General features: G+C 44.2%; 1 pseudogene across 1 annotated transcript; it reads right to left on the bottom strand.

The window, feature by feature from the left end:
* Positions 1 to 6973: 6973 nt before the first annotated feature.
* On the bottom strand, positions 6974 to 10610 carry LOC147609566 (pentatricopeptide repeat-containing protein At2g27610-like; annotated as a pseudogene). The gene is made up of 2 exons (XR_015264235.1): positions 10335 to 10610; positions 6974 to 10253 (listed from the first exon to the last, which is right to left on the bottom strand). The product of XR_015264235.1 is annotated as a pentatricopeptide repeat-containing protein At2g27610-like (transcript).
* Positions 10611 to 13125: the final 2515 nt, after the last annotated feature.

The raw sequence follows: 13125 nt of genomic DNA on the forward strand, positions 1-13125 counted from the left end.
TGTGTGTGTGTGTGTGTGTGTGTGTGTGTGTGTGTGTGAGAGAGAGAGAGAGAGAGAGAGAGAGAGAGAGAGAGAGAGAGACCGTGACATGCCAACAAGCTCTAATCCAAGTGGCATTAGCCAAAATTTGGACTAAAAAGGGACCCTCTAAGGAGAGCCATGTCATCACTTTGCTAGAAAAAGGAGGCCGTGGTGAACCTTATGAATCTTACGTTAAAACCCTCACATGTGACATACCCTTGGAGAGCCCTTGGAAAGTAGATTCTAAATCTACTACCTTCAAGAAATCTGGAGTTGATATGGTCAAGTTATGTCTTCCCTACTAAAAGGTAGATTCCAATGATTGGGACATCCATGGCTACGAAAAATTTGGAGTTGATATGGTCAAGTTATGTCTTTCCTACTAAAAGGTAGTTTCCAGTAGTTGTGACATCCAATCCTTCACAATCATCATATGTCTTGATACGAGAATTTTCATAATCATCATTTGTCTCGATGTGAGAATTCATGTGTCTCAAGGTATTAGAAGAGCTGGAACCAAATAAGGATGAAACATATTTCATCTTATAGTTGGACTTACCCTCATTTTGTTTTAAAGTCTTCCAAGAGAAGGAACCGAATAGGTTTTGACCCATTTTGACCTCACAGCTAGATTCCCTCTCATTTTGACCTCACAACTAGATTCCCTCTCATTTTGTTTTGCAATGTAATAATGATGTAGTGTTCAGCTAGAGAACCTCAAATCAATTTGGTAAACAATAGGGTTTCGAACAGGATGGATGTCACAATCCGTTGAAATCTACCTTTTAGTGGAGAAGGCATAACTTGACCATATCAACTTGTTAATCCAATTCTAGGATTAACAAGAGCTACCTCCATTATCTTACATCAAGGAGTCACGATAGATACACCAAAGGGCCATACATTCAAGATATCAAGTAATAGTGTCCAAAGCTACAACTTGGACGCGCGCCCGTAATGGTGTGACAGAGTATTTATGGCAATTCTCGCTTCAAGAGCGTGTGGTTAGCAAGATAGGATGAAGTCCTAATAAGTAATGTACTTCATGGATATATTATGAGAGTATTCAATGTAATAGCATTAGGCCTCTTATGAGCCTAAAGTGCCCGGCCGGCCATAGTTTAAGTGAGTGTGAATACTTATGGCCATGTATATAAGTGAATTTCTCTCATAATACAGCATACTCTCCCATTGTATAATTGAGTCTTGCTCTTGCTACTCCTCTTGCTAATCTCTCTCCCTAATGCATGCTAGTGAGTGTGTGTGAGCGAAGTGAGGTGAGAGGAGGGACGAGGACCCGTAGTGCAACGCAGCGGTGTGACAATGCTCGTGGGAGTCGTGGCGGTGGGATTGCTTCTCAAGGAGTTGTAGAGCTTGGAGACCTCGAGGGTTACGAGCTCAACCATTGGAAAGATCCTCACGAACAGTTGCAGTTCACCAGGTAAGCTCTTTTTGGATGTGTTTCAAGGAGGGTTAGGGTGAGCCTTAACACAACTTCAAATTTTTTGGATGTGTTTCAAGGAGGGTTAGGGTGAGCCTTAACACAACTTCAAATTTTTTGGAGGCATAGATGTCACAATTGTTGGAATCTACCTTTTAGTGGGGAAGACAACACTTGACCATATTAACTCTAAATTTTTCGGGGGTGGATGTCACAATCGTTGGAATCTACCTTTTAGTGGGGAAGGCATAACTTGACCATATCAACTCCAAATTTTTCGGAGGTGATATTTTGCCTAATGTAACACTCTTACCTCCCAATGTGCAGGTCCAAGGTTCTAACCTTGGCATGTACAGTCATTATTCTCTTAACGAAAAATCTCATGCTTTTTTTTCCTCTTTTTTGACAGTCTTCCTTTTTGGTGTTTTACATTACTTTTTGGAGTCTAAACTCATCTGAATCAAGCAAGAATGGAATGAAAAAATCTTCTCTTACATATCTAATTCCATTTCCATGTTGCTAGTACTAATGCACTCATTTTGGGTGAATTAGGCCAAGTCATGTATATTGAGATGGGGACACATGGAGCAAGATCAGGTGGACCAAAGAGCCAGAAATGTGTGCAATCAAGGAGAAGTAGGTTGGGAAAACTTCCTCTTAGGAGTCTTGGCTAAGTTCTTAACGTTCAACAGCTCTGACAGCCAAGTTTGGCACCTCACAAAGGACATCAAAATGGCTAAACAGCACCTAGGCTACTTATGGAGGATGACTACAAAGGTTTTTATTCATTTTTGAACAAATACCTACAACATTGCTCTCTATATATATTTTATATCTATATATAAGAGCAATGTTGTATCTTTCTTTCAGAATCCTTGAGAGGAATTTTAAGGGTTTTTAAAGAAAAAACCATACTCCAGGAAAGGGAAACCATTTAGCTGATGTCATCAACTATCGGGGAGCTCTGCCTATCTTGGAAACCCAACCTCTCATGCAAGGATTGTCCAATATAAAAGCAAAAACGCTATCAAGCTCATTGTATGGTGCGACCCCTTGGGTAGATGTTAGCTATATGCCACCGCCACCACCACCACCTGCAAGTCATGCAAGGTAAATACATCCATCTCTAAGTCCACGTGGTCAAGGTAAATAGAGTTGTGGTGCCTGATAGCTAGGAATCTTTGAGAGAGAGGTATGAATCATGATATCCACTAGGTACAAGGATTTACCATATCCTAGATATTTGTGTATGAGTGACATAAGAAGTGATGTTGAGAGGCAACATTTGTGACCTATAAAGGTACTTGTACTTTCATTGAAATCATCAAGAAATTATCACATCATTTAGTCGTGTAATACATTCTCTCTCTTGAGCATTGTCTTCTCTCTAACTCTCTCTCTCTCTCTCTCTTCGACTGTTTGCTACTCCATAGCCATGGCCTTGCTCACCTTTGAGCCTCCATAGCCTTAGCTAAACCAACATTTGGTATCGAAGCTGCAACACGATCAGGCCTCTCATCTTGGCCATCAGCAACACCATAACTGCACCAACTCTGCACAATTGTTTTGCTTTGTGGAAACCTTGCTCGCATCAGTAGCATTCTCCTTGTCAATTGCACCAACTCCAACACTCTGTCTTCTCCGGTGTGCACTCACTCAGTCTGACCCTACTACCTATTGCCATGCTACGACTGCGCTCCCAACTTTTCCAAGGAAGCTTATGAGATGCTGGACAAGCTCTTCGGAGCTCAAGGGAAGAACTCCAAGGTTTCCTTGTGCAGCTTAAGTTCTATGGACTCATGATGCAATCACATGAGAGCTTCGACGCTCATGTGAATAAAATGAAGTCTCTAATGAATCAACTTTTGCAGCACTTGAAGCAAATGTACAGGAAGATGTACTTATCAAATCCATGCCAGATGATATCCATGATAACCTCATCACCACACTCAAAGAAAATGTGGAGAAAGATGTAGCCATAGTTATAGCTTATCAAATCGATGCCAGATGATATCTATGGTAACCTCGTCACCACACTCAAAAATCTCCCAAACCTCACCCTAGAAGGAGTCATCAACTCTTTCAAAGAAGAAGAGAAGAAGCTCAAGAACAAGGCAATAGGGGGAACAATTCCTTCTTCATCAAAAAGAACAATAAAGCAATAACAGTTCCCTGTGTGGAAGGAACAACCATGCTGAAAAGGACTATTACTCGAAAAAGCTATGCAGACATTATGGTAAAACAACCACAATGAAAAGTATTGCTACCACAAAAAAGCAAATGCCAACATCATTGAGGACAACGAACTTCCCACACAAGAAGCAAATTATTGTAATAATAAATGGGCTTATCAAAGTCTTACCTATGCATGTGAACAACCTCTTAGAGGGGTCACTTATTGTGTTTGTGTTTGTGTTTGTGTGTGTGAACCACCTCTTAGAGAGGTCACAATAAAATCTAGATATTTGTGTATGAATGACATAAGCAATTATGTCAGGAGACAACCTTTGTAACCTATAAAGGTACTTGTACTTTCATTGTATTCATCAAGCAACTATCACATCATTTAGGCTTGCAATACATTCTCTCTCTTAAGCATTGTCTTCTCTCTAACTCTCTCTTTACCATTGTGCTCCATAGCCATGGCCTTGCTCACCTTTGGGCCTCCATAGCTTAGCTAAACCAACAATCCAATCCTGAGAAAAGCCCATGCGACAAAGTGTAACCTCCAAGAAATCCCAATCCACTCTAGCATAGGCTTTCTCAAAATCAAGAAATAGTATGGCCAGGGGCTGATTACTCGCCTTGGCCTAGTCTTCCGCCTCCCAAAAGGAACAAAGTTGTCAAAAATACTCCTCCCTTTGAGAAATCCATTATATGTATCATGAACGGCCATTTGTAACACTGGTTGTAGTCTTATGATCATTGTCTTAGCAAGGATTGTATAAGCAATATTAAGCAATGTGAACGGCTTCCATTGTGCAATGTTAGTCTTATCACCACCTTTCAAGAGAAGAAGAGTGAATATGGCTTCCCATTTTCTAACCAACAATCCGTACCATGAAAAGAAATAATAAATCTTTCCCAGGATGCCCTTTTGAGTGGGTGAATGATGCCTTCATGTCCCCCCTTCTTATCCGCGGGTCGCTCAACCACGTTGAAGTCACCTCCAACAATCCGATGATCTGCCTGATGGAGAGACCATGATGGCATTCCAAAAGAGAATTTTCTCCTCTAAGGTTAGGAGCATACACATTCAACACACCAATTTTCAATCCATCTTGCATAAGCCTAATCTATTGTGCTCTTGCTCGGATAATAGTTCAATGACCAAATATACAATGCATAAATGTGACTATCACTGAAATACATCCTCCACCTCTAGTACCATGTGCAGCAGACCAAAAGGTGTGCCCAGATAAAAGCTTTCCAGTTCTAGTGCATTGGTTGGCATCAAGCTTATGCTCATGTAGAAGCAAAATATCCATGGAATCATCTGTAACTACAGGTGAAGTGGGTTCCTAATGACCTGCTTCTGTGGCAGTGAGGGAAGACACCACCAAGGCCTTGCACATTCCATGAGACAACTCTCATGGTAAAGAGGCAGAAAACTTGGTGCCAAATCTAGTTTAGCACCTCTCATAGGTCTGCATTGCCTCAAGGGATGGAAAGTTCTCAGGCATGATGGCAATCGAGGAGCATAAGACACTGTCAACATGGACATCATCACCAAGATGTTGCAAGGCGTGTATATCTGACTCATCTTCTTGCACACTCTATTGTGCATCACCATGCAATACATCCTCATACAAAAGATTCCCATTTAATACATCCTGTTGTGGAGGTGATGCATCAACATCTGCAGCTGTCCCACGCTATGATGGGATCTCATGTGATCAGGGGGATCAGGAGTGGGTGCATGTCTGTCAACCCGTCTATAAACCCAAACAAGCCGAGGCTTGGGGACAGTGGAGGGTGGAGGGACCGCGAGTTGTGTCGCATGGGGGTGCATTTGCGCCATCTCCTAGTGTGACCCCTGGCTCTAGGACAGTCACTAGCAATGTAGCCCACTTGTCGGCACAACACGGCACTAGTAGTGCCATCCGGTCCTGGCAACATCACATGATCATCTGTAAGGCAGAGGTCACTAACGATTACCATGACTCATGGTAGCCCGTCAATGTTGGTTGTGATAGCCGAGATGGAGGAGCAGACTTCCAAAAGTTGGGTTCCCTTCAAATTCTAGGCCTGATAGGCTGACCCAATGGATGCCAATAACTTCCTATAGATCGGTGGAAGCCCAGGAAACCTCATGAAGATCGGACAAAAGTTGCAGGGGAATGGCAGGCAGAGGAGGAGGATGGCAGGCAGGAGGAGAAGGCGGCGCAGAGGAGGGGAAAGGCGGGCAGGTGCTGTGCAGAAACGGGGCAGGAGGAGAGGTGCAGAAATAGGCAGGAGAAGAAGTTGCGGGCAGCAGTTCCTACTTCGAAATTGAGGGTTTCACCATGCCTTCTGCTGCCCTTTAGGGCTTGTGCACCATCTTTCCTCAGGCAAAACCCTAAAACGGAGAAAAACGAACCTTGCTCCTGCTCTTTGATTAAGGCTTGGGTGGCATTGAGGTCAAACTCCTCCCCCATAATCATATCTTGACAAGTTCTAAAAATGCTTCCCTCCTATGTCACACTAGAATCGTGTGATACTATTTAGTGCTAGTCCAGAGGCCTGTCCTAATCATGATTTTTCTTCTTGACTTCTTCATCCATATTGTACCTTTGCAAATGTACTCTAGATGGTTGCTAAGACCTCTTTGAGGCCATCAAAAAAGCAAATTTTAATGGTCCAGAGCTAATTAAAGCTTGAGAGAGCTATAAAATATAGCGTTGTGTATGTGTGTGGATGGATGGTTGGACAAATCCACTGCGGTTGGAGCTCAAGTGGTTGGTGGGTGAGTGGTCCAAACAACAGCATGGATAGGACGATTATCCGTCGTGCATGCATGCTGCAAGACGCAACTGAACCTTGAGTGCGCACAAACTTCCATGGCAGCAATGGGTGCAGCCATGCAAGCTTGCCCGCCAGGCTGGCCTTCGCATGGCTTCCACGGCGAAGCTTGCATGCACAGGCTTCCATGGCAGGCAATGGGCACCTCGCAATGTGCCAGCCAGGCTGGCCTTTGCGTGGCTTCCACGGCGAAGCTTGCACGCAAAGGCGTTCCCATTTGGCAGGTACACCAGAATTCGAATCCAATTGAAGTGTTGTGATTGTGAGATCGAGCTCTGGGATCTGAAGAGAAAATTCTATTCCTCAAATGATATTCAAAATGGGTGTGAATATTTCATCTCTGCAAAAAAAAGATACCAAACTGGTTTGAGCTGACATGATACCAAACTGGTTTGATCTGACCACCCGAGGAAGTATGGACTTCTACATTGATGATTAAAAGGCTACTTAATTCAAACAAACAATACAGCAAAATAAAGAGGGTCAAAAACAGTTGTTGCACAGCTGTTATCATTTCAAGTGGAATAAAAGTCTATTGCAGTTGCACTAACATCACCAATAGTCCCCACAAGAACACTTCCCATCCTCGAAAATGTGAAAGCAGTTCGCGTCTCTAACCAGAATTTTGCGCTTTTCTATTTTTGATACAAGTGACGTAAAAGAATGACAGTTACTACAAATCTGCATGTTATTCACAACACGTATAAGTGCCCCTTCTGGTGTATTTATGAGGGCACATGCAATGGCCAACTCCTCAGCATGCCCACATAAGCACCTCTTTCTTTGCATCATTAAAAATGTCTTGTGACACCCAAATCAAATCTGGGCAATACCCTTCTTGTGATATTTTATGAGCAATATCTTCTAGCTTTGCATAGATATTTTCGCTTTGTGAATGCCCTTTATTCCCAACACAAAATGAATGGACATTCCCACTAGCGTCAGTCCACCAACGACGTCCTGGCTTTTCCCATACTTCATTTTTCATTCTCATAGCTTCAATCTTGTCCGCATCCTTCTGCATGCCAGCTGCTGCATAAATATTACTCATATAGACATAAGCCACAGCAGACTTTTCATCCGATTGTACTGCATGTTCAAAGGCCAATCTTCCAAGCTTCACATTTCCCCATTTTCGACAAGCACCCAATAGAGCAAACCATGCCGGAAGATAATCAGAAGATGGCATCTTCTTGATCACTGCCATTGCCTTGTCGAAGTGCCCTGCACGGCCAAAAAGATCCACCATGCAAGTGTGATGCTCTAAAGTCGGGATGATTCCATAGCTTGTGCTCATAGTCTTGAAGTACATTCGGCCCTCATCCACTAAACCTGAGTAACTGCATGCATTAAGCACAACAATGAATGTGACCAGATTTGGCTCTGTACCTTCTCCTATCATTTTGTTGAATGAGTCGAAAACAATGTCATGCTTTCCAAGTTGGGCATATCCTGCGATTAGCGCAGTCCAGGAGACTACATCCCGAACAGGAAGCTTGTCAAACACTTGTTGTGCCTTTGCAAGTGCACCACATTTGGCATACATATCCACCAATGCACTCCCAAGCACTCTATCTTTTCCCAGCAACCCCTCTCTGACAATCTCTGCATGAATTTCTTCGCCCTTCTCAGCTGCTCCTATGCTGCCACAAGCTTTCAAGATGCAAGCAAAGGTGACTGCATCCGGAGAGAGGCCCTCGCATTGCATTCGTTGAAAACAGTTGAGTGCTTCCTCACCATGCCCGTGTTGGCAATATCCTGCAATTAGTGCAGTCCAGGAGACTTTATCCCGAACTGGAAGCTCGTCAAACACTTGTTGTGCCTTTGCAAGTGCGCCACATTTTGCATACATATCCACCAATGCAGTGCCAAGCACACTGTCTTTTCCCAGCAACCTCTCTGTGACAATCTCAGCATGCATTTCTTTGCCCTTCTCAACTGCTCCTATGCTGCCACAGGCTTTCAAGATGCAAGCAAAGGTCGTTGCATTGGGAGAGAGGCCCTCGTGTTGCATCCGTTCAAAACAGTTGAGTGCTTCCTCACCGTGACCGTGTTGGCAATATCCTGCGATTAGCGCATTCCAGGAGGCTACATCCCGAACTGGAAGCTCGTCAAACACCAGTTGTGCCTTTGCAAGTGCACCACATTTGGCATACATATCCACCAACGCATTCCCAAGCACAATATCTTTTCCCAACAACCCCTCTCTGATGATCTCAGCATGTATTTCTTGTCCCTTCTCAGCTGCTCCTATGCTGCCGCAGGCTTGCAAGATGCAAAGAAAGGTCACTGTGTCCAGAGACAGACACTCACCTTGCATCCGTTCAAAACAGTTCAGTGCTTCCTCAGCACGCCCGTGTTGGCAATATCCTGAGATTAGCACATTCCAGGAGACTACATTCCGAACTGCTAGCTCATCAAACACTTGTTGTGCCTTTGCAAGTGCACCACATTTGGCATACATATCCACCAATGCATTCCCAAGCACACTATCGCTTCTGAGCAACCCCTCTCTGATGATCTCAGCATGTATTTCTTTGCCCTTCTCAGCTGCCCCTATTCTGCCACAGGCTTTCAAGATGCAAGCAAAGGTCATTGCATTGGGAGAGAGCCCCTCGCGTTGCATCTGTTCAAAACAGTTGAGTGCTTCCTCACCATGCCCGTGTTGGCAATATCCTGTGATTAACGCAGTCCAGGAGACTACATTCCGAACTGGAAGCTTGTCAAACACTTGTTGTGCCTTTGCAAGTGCACCACATTTGGCATACATATCCACCAATGCAGTGCCAAGCACAATATCTTTTCCCAGTAACCCCTCTCTGACGATCTCAGCATGTATTTCCTTGCCCTTCTCAGCTGCTCCTATGCTGCCACAGGCTTGCAAGATGCAAGCAAAGGTTACTGCATTGGGGGAGAGGCCCTCATGCTGCATCCGTTCAAAAGAGTTGAGTGCTTCCTCACCATGCCCGTGTTGAGCATATCCTGCGATTAGCGCAGTCCAGGAGACTACATCCCGAACTGGAAGCTCGTCAAACACTTGTTGTGCCTTTGCAAGTGTACCACATTTGGCATACATATCCACCAATGCAGTGCCAAGCACAATATTTTTTCTCAGAAACCCCCCTCTGACAATCTCAGCATGTATTTCTTTGCCCTTCTCAGCTGCTCCTATGCTGCCACAGGCTTTCAAGATGCAAGCAAAGGTCACTGCATTGGGAGAAAGGCCCTCATGTTGCATCCGTTCAAAACAGTTGAGTGCTTCCTCACCATGCCCATGCTGGGCATATCCTGCAATTAGCGCAGTCCAGGAGACTACATCCCGAATTGCAAGCTTGTCAAACACTTGTTGTGCCTTTGCAAGTGCACCACATTTGGCATACATATTGACTAAGGTGCTGCCTATGAAAACGTTCTTTTGCAACCCCCTTTTGAGAATATCAGCATGTATTCTGCTGCCTTTATACAGATCCTTTTGTTTGGCACAAACCTTCAGTAGGGCCACAAGAGCGGTATCCTCTTGAAATTTTTGGTGGTTGCCATTGCTAACAATTGACGCCTCGGCCTCCTCCTCCTGTTCTTGTTGTAATTTGTGATGGATTCCCTTTGCATTCGACGTCTTCGTTTCCTTTCCCACACAGACCTCTCCATGTTTCACTTCTATCGATCTTACCAGCGGTTGCAGTCCTCTTCTTCTCAGCTCTTCTTGAACCCAAGGTGGATTGTACCAGCCATGAATCCAAAGGGACTCCTTGGTGATTTTGTGCTTAAAGTCTGGGTATCTTGGGTTGGTCTGTGATGTAAAACAATACTCTGTCACAAGGAGGAAAGCCAAATGGGTCTTGCACTCTCAAACTTGTAAAGTAGTACTTACCTTGTTCAGATTGTCCCACCACTGGGAAGGATCCCTGAAGTACTCCTTCCATAAGAGGTCCATGTCTTCTGAGGAGCTCTCTGTGGTGAGGCTGCGGAGTACTACCGTGTGCCTGTGGTGCCGTTGAGGATGAAGCACTGATTTTACCATTTTCAAAGTACTCCTTGCATAAGTCAGAGCCTGAGAGGTGAGGTCTGCAGAGGCCAGAGGTAGAGGGGAGGTGGCGGAAGCTTGAATCAAAAAAATTTGTAGTCATATCGATTTGCAGCAATAGAAAAATTTACGATGTCCTCTCTGCATATACCCCCCCCCCCCCCCCTCCCGTTTTTGTCTCTCCGCCCCACCTGGTCCCTCCTCTCTTCTCTCTTCTCGTTTGCAGGGTTCCTTTCTTCTCGACCATCGCGAACACATAGACATGCACGAACGAAAGAGAGAGAGAGAGCGCCTAGAAATCATGGGAAGTGTTGTGAAGAGTTTTCGCTACGTACATACATAGACACACACACACAGAGAGAGAGAGAGAGAGAGAGAGAGGAGCAGTTGTGCTGGACCATTTGCAATGTGTAAACTAGAGTGGATTTAAAAACATTGCTGCCTAGGCATTGAGTGCTTGGTGGGCCAACTGTTTTTTTGGTATGAGAACAATCAAAGCCAAATAGAAGTGCATGATAAGAATCAAAGCGAAGTAAACCAAAATAGAAGTGCAGTGCATCGTTTTAATCTCTTACTTGGGACTTGCCACATGGCAGGCGGGAGTGCCTTCCACATGGTGGACATTCCAGCCATAAGGTGGCATGCGGAACACATGGCAAGTGAGGCAGAGTCTCTTCTCTCAGTGCATCCATTAGTAGCTCTGGAGGTTTGGACATAAGTTTCAAACACATGTCCAAAACTTGTTGAGTTGAGACACTCTCAATAAGTAATAGTTGACCGCCGATCCTATTGTCGTTATATGCATTTCCCATGGATGATGGCATGGTGATTCTTTATGTCATAGAGGTGGAATTCTGTTTGGCTACTGGCGGTTGTGGTGCCAGGGCATTTGCATCATGTCCCTAGAGCCACGTGCATAATGCGCTTTGACGTAGGAGGAGGCCCAGCGCCAACAAAAGAGCAGGCGACAGTCACGAGTGGTGCTGATGGATCAGTATGATGAGGCAAACAATTCTCAAATTCGTTCCGAAGGATACTCTGGCACAATTAGTGTGCAACTAGCTCGACAAAATCTCTTGATGGTGGAAGTCAATCTTCAAATGATGGGCCAAACAACAACATTCTGCCCATGGATCCTAGTGTTATCGTCGCTGCCAATACGAGGGGCCCCGTGACCACCTCCATCGAATCAAGTTTTGGGATTCTCATGGAACCTCTCCGAATGTTCGAATGGCACAATACAATGAGAAAATGAAGTACCCCATTTTCAAAGGGAAGTATTCAGAGAATCTTGATACTCATGTTAGTACTTTTGAAACACTACCCCATTTTCAAAGGAAAGCATTCAGAGAATCTTGATACTCATGTTAGTACTTTTGAAAGTCAATGGCAATCGAAATCAACTAGATGATTTAAAACAGAATGTTTTCTCATCCACCTTGGAGTCCAAAGCTGGTGGATGAAAAGCACATTATGTTGATATGCAATTTACCAATTAGGCAGCATTACGTTTCTTCAACAGTATCACACTACCAAGATGCTGGATAAGCTTCAATCACTTAGGCAGAATAAGCTATCGATGGAGAAAAATGCAACAAAATTCCGCACTCTCCACAGACTGGTGGATGTGGCCAATCATCCATCCAATGAAATCATCGACGGTTGGTTCATCCAGGGCTAACAACCAAAGCTACGTCAAGCATTGGCTTCGACGAATCTAGCTCACATTGGTTTTGATGTGTTGGTGGATGCAATTGTACGATCAGAAAGGGCACACACACAACAAAGAAACAAAAAAGCAAGAAGAAGGCACAAGAGTCAAATTCCACAACGTCCGACAATGGGGTGGATTCTACATCTAACAACGATTCGGAGGACTCATCAGACGAAGATGAGAAGCACAAGCAACGGAGGAGACGGAAAGCTAGCAAGGTAGAACGGCCGATAGCAGCTTTGACCAAAGTTATCAAGAGCAGTGTGAGAACATTTGGATCTAGAGGTCGACTTGAAGTGTGGTGTGGGAAATGTTCCAACCCCAAACATTTGAAGGAAGACTACACATCAACTCGCTATTGTGCCATCTGTAATCTGACCAATCATTCCACTAAGTAGCGCTATTATAATAGCCGTTATGGATGGCAACCCCCAAACCACATGGACGCTCAAAAATAGAATGTGGTGCCAGTCCAGACTGTTATGCCTCAACCAATTACTCCGGTACAACAGTCCATCCCGTCATGATAGCGGTGGGCCAATAGCCCCAGCTTCCTACCGAGCTTTTGGCCGTGGGTAGGGAAAATCCATTGTCACAAGGATACCAATGTTTTTTGTCATAAGACCTCATATACTTCTTGAAGAATTAATCAAACTCACATACACATCAAGGAACAAAACATAGACTTACATCACATTGACAAGATTTAAGCATAACATAAAAATATGAGAACATCATCATCAACACACTATTGGGTGCAATCTCCCGCCTCATACGTGCAAATCCCTTTCATGACATGAGTATTTTGAGAATTGTATTCAATACATAGCCCAAGGAGCCAATAATAGTTATGTGTACAAAGATAGGGCTTGTTGTTCGACTTTTACAAAAATAACTCAAGTACTAAAGCTTATTCACACTAAG

This window comes from Cibotium barometz, chromosome 51, assembly GCF_041138505.1.
Source record: "Cibotium barometz isolate CiBa-2024 chromosome 51, ASM4113850v1, whole genome shotgun sequence".
NCBI lineage: Eukaryota > Viridiplantae > Streptophyta > Polypodiopsida > Cyatheales > Cibotiaceae > Cibotium > Cibotium barometz.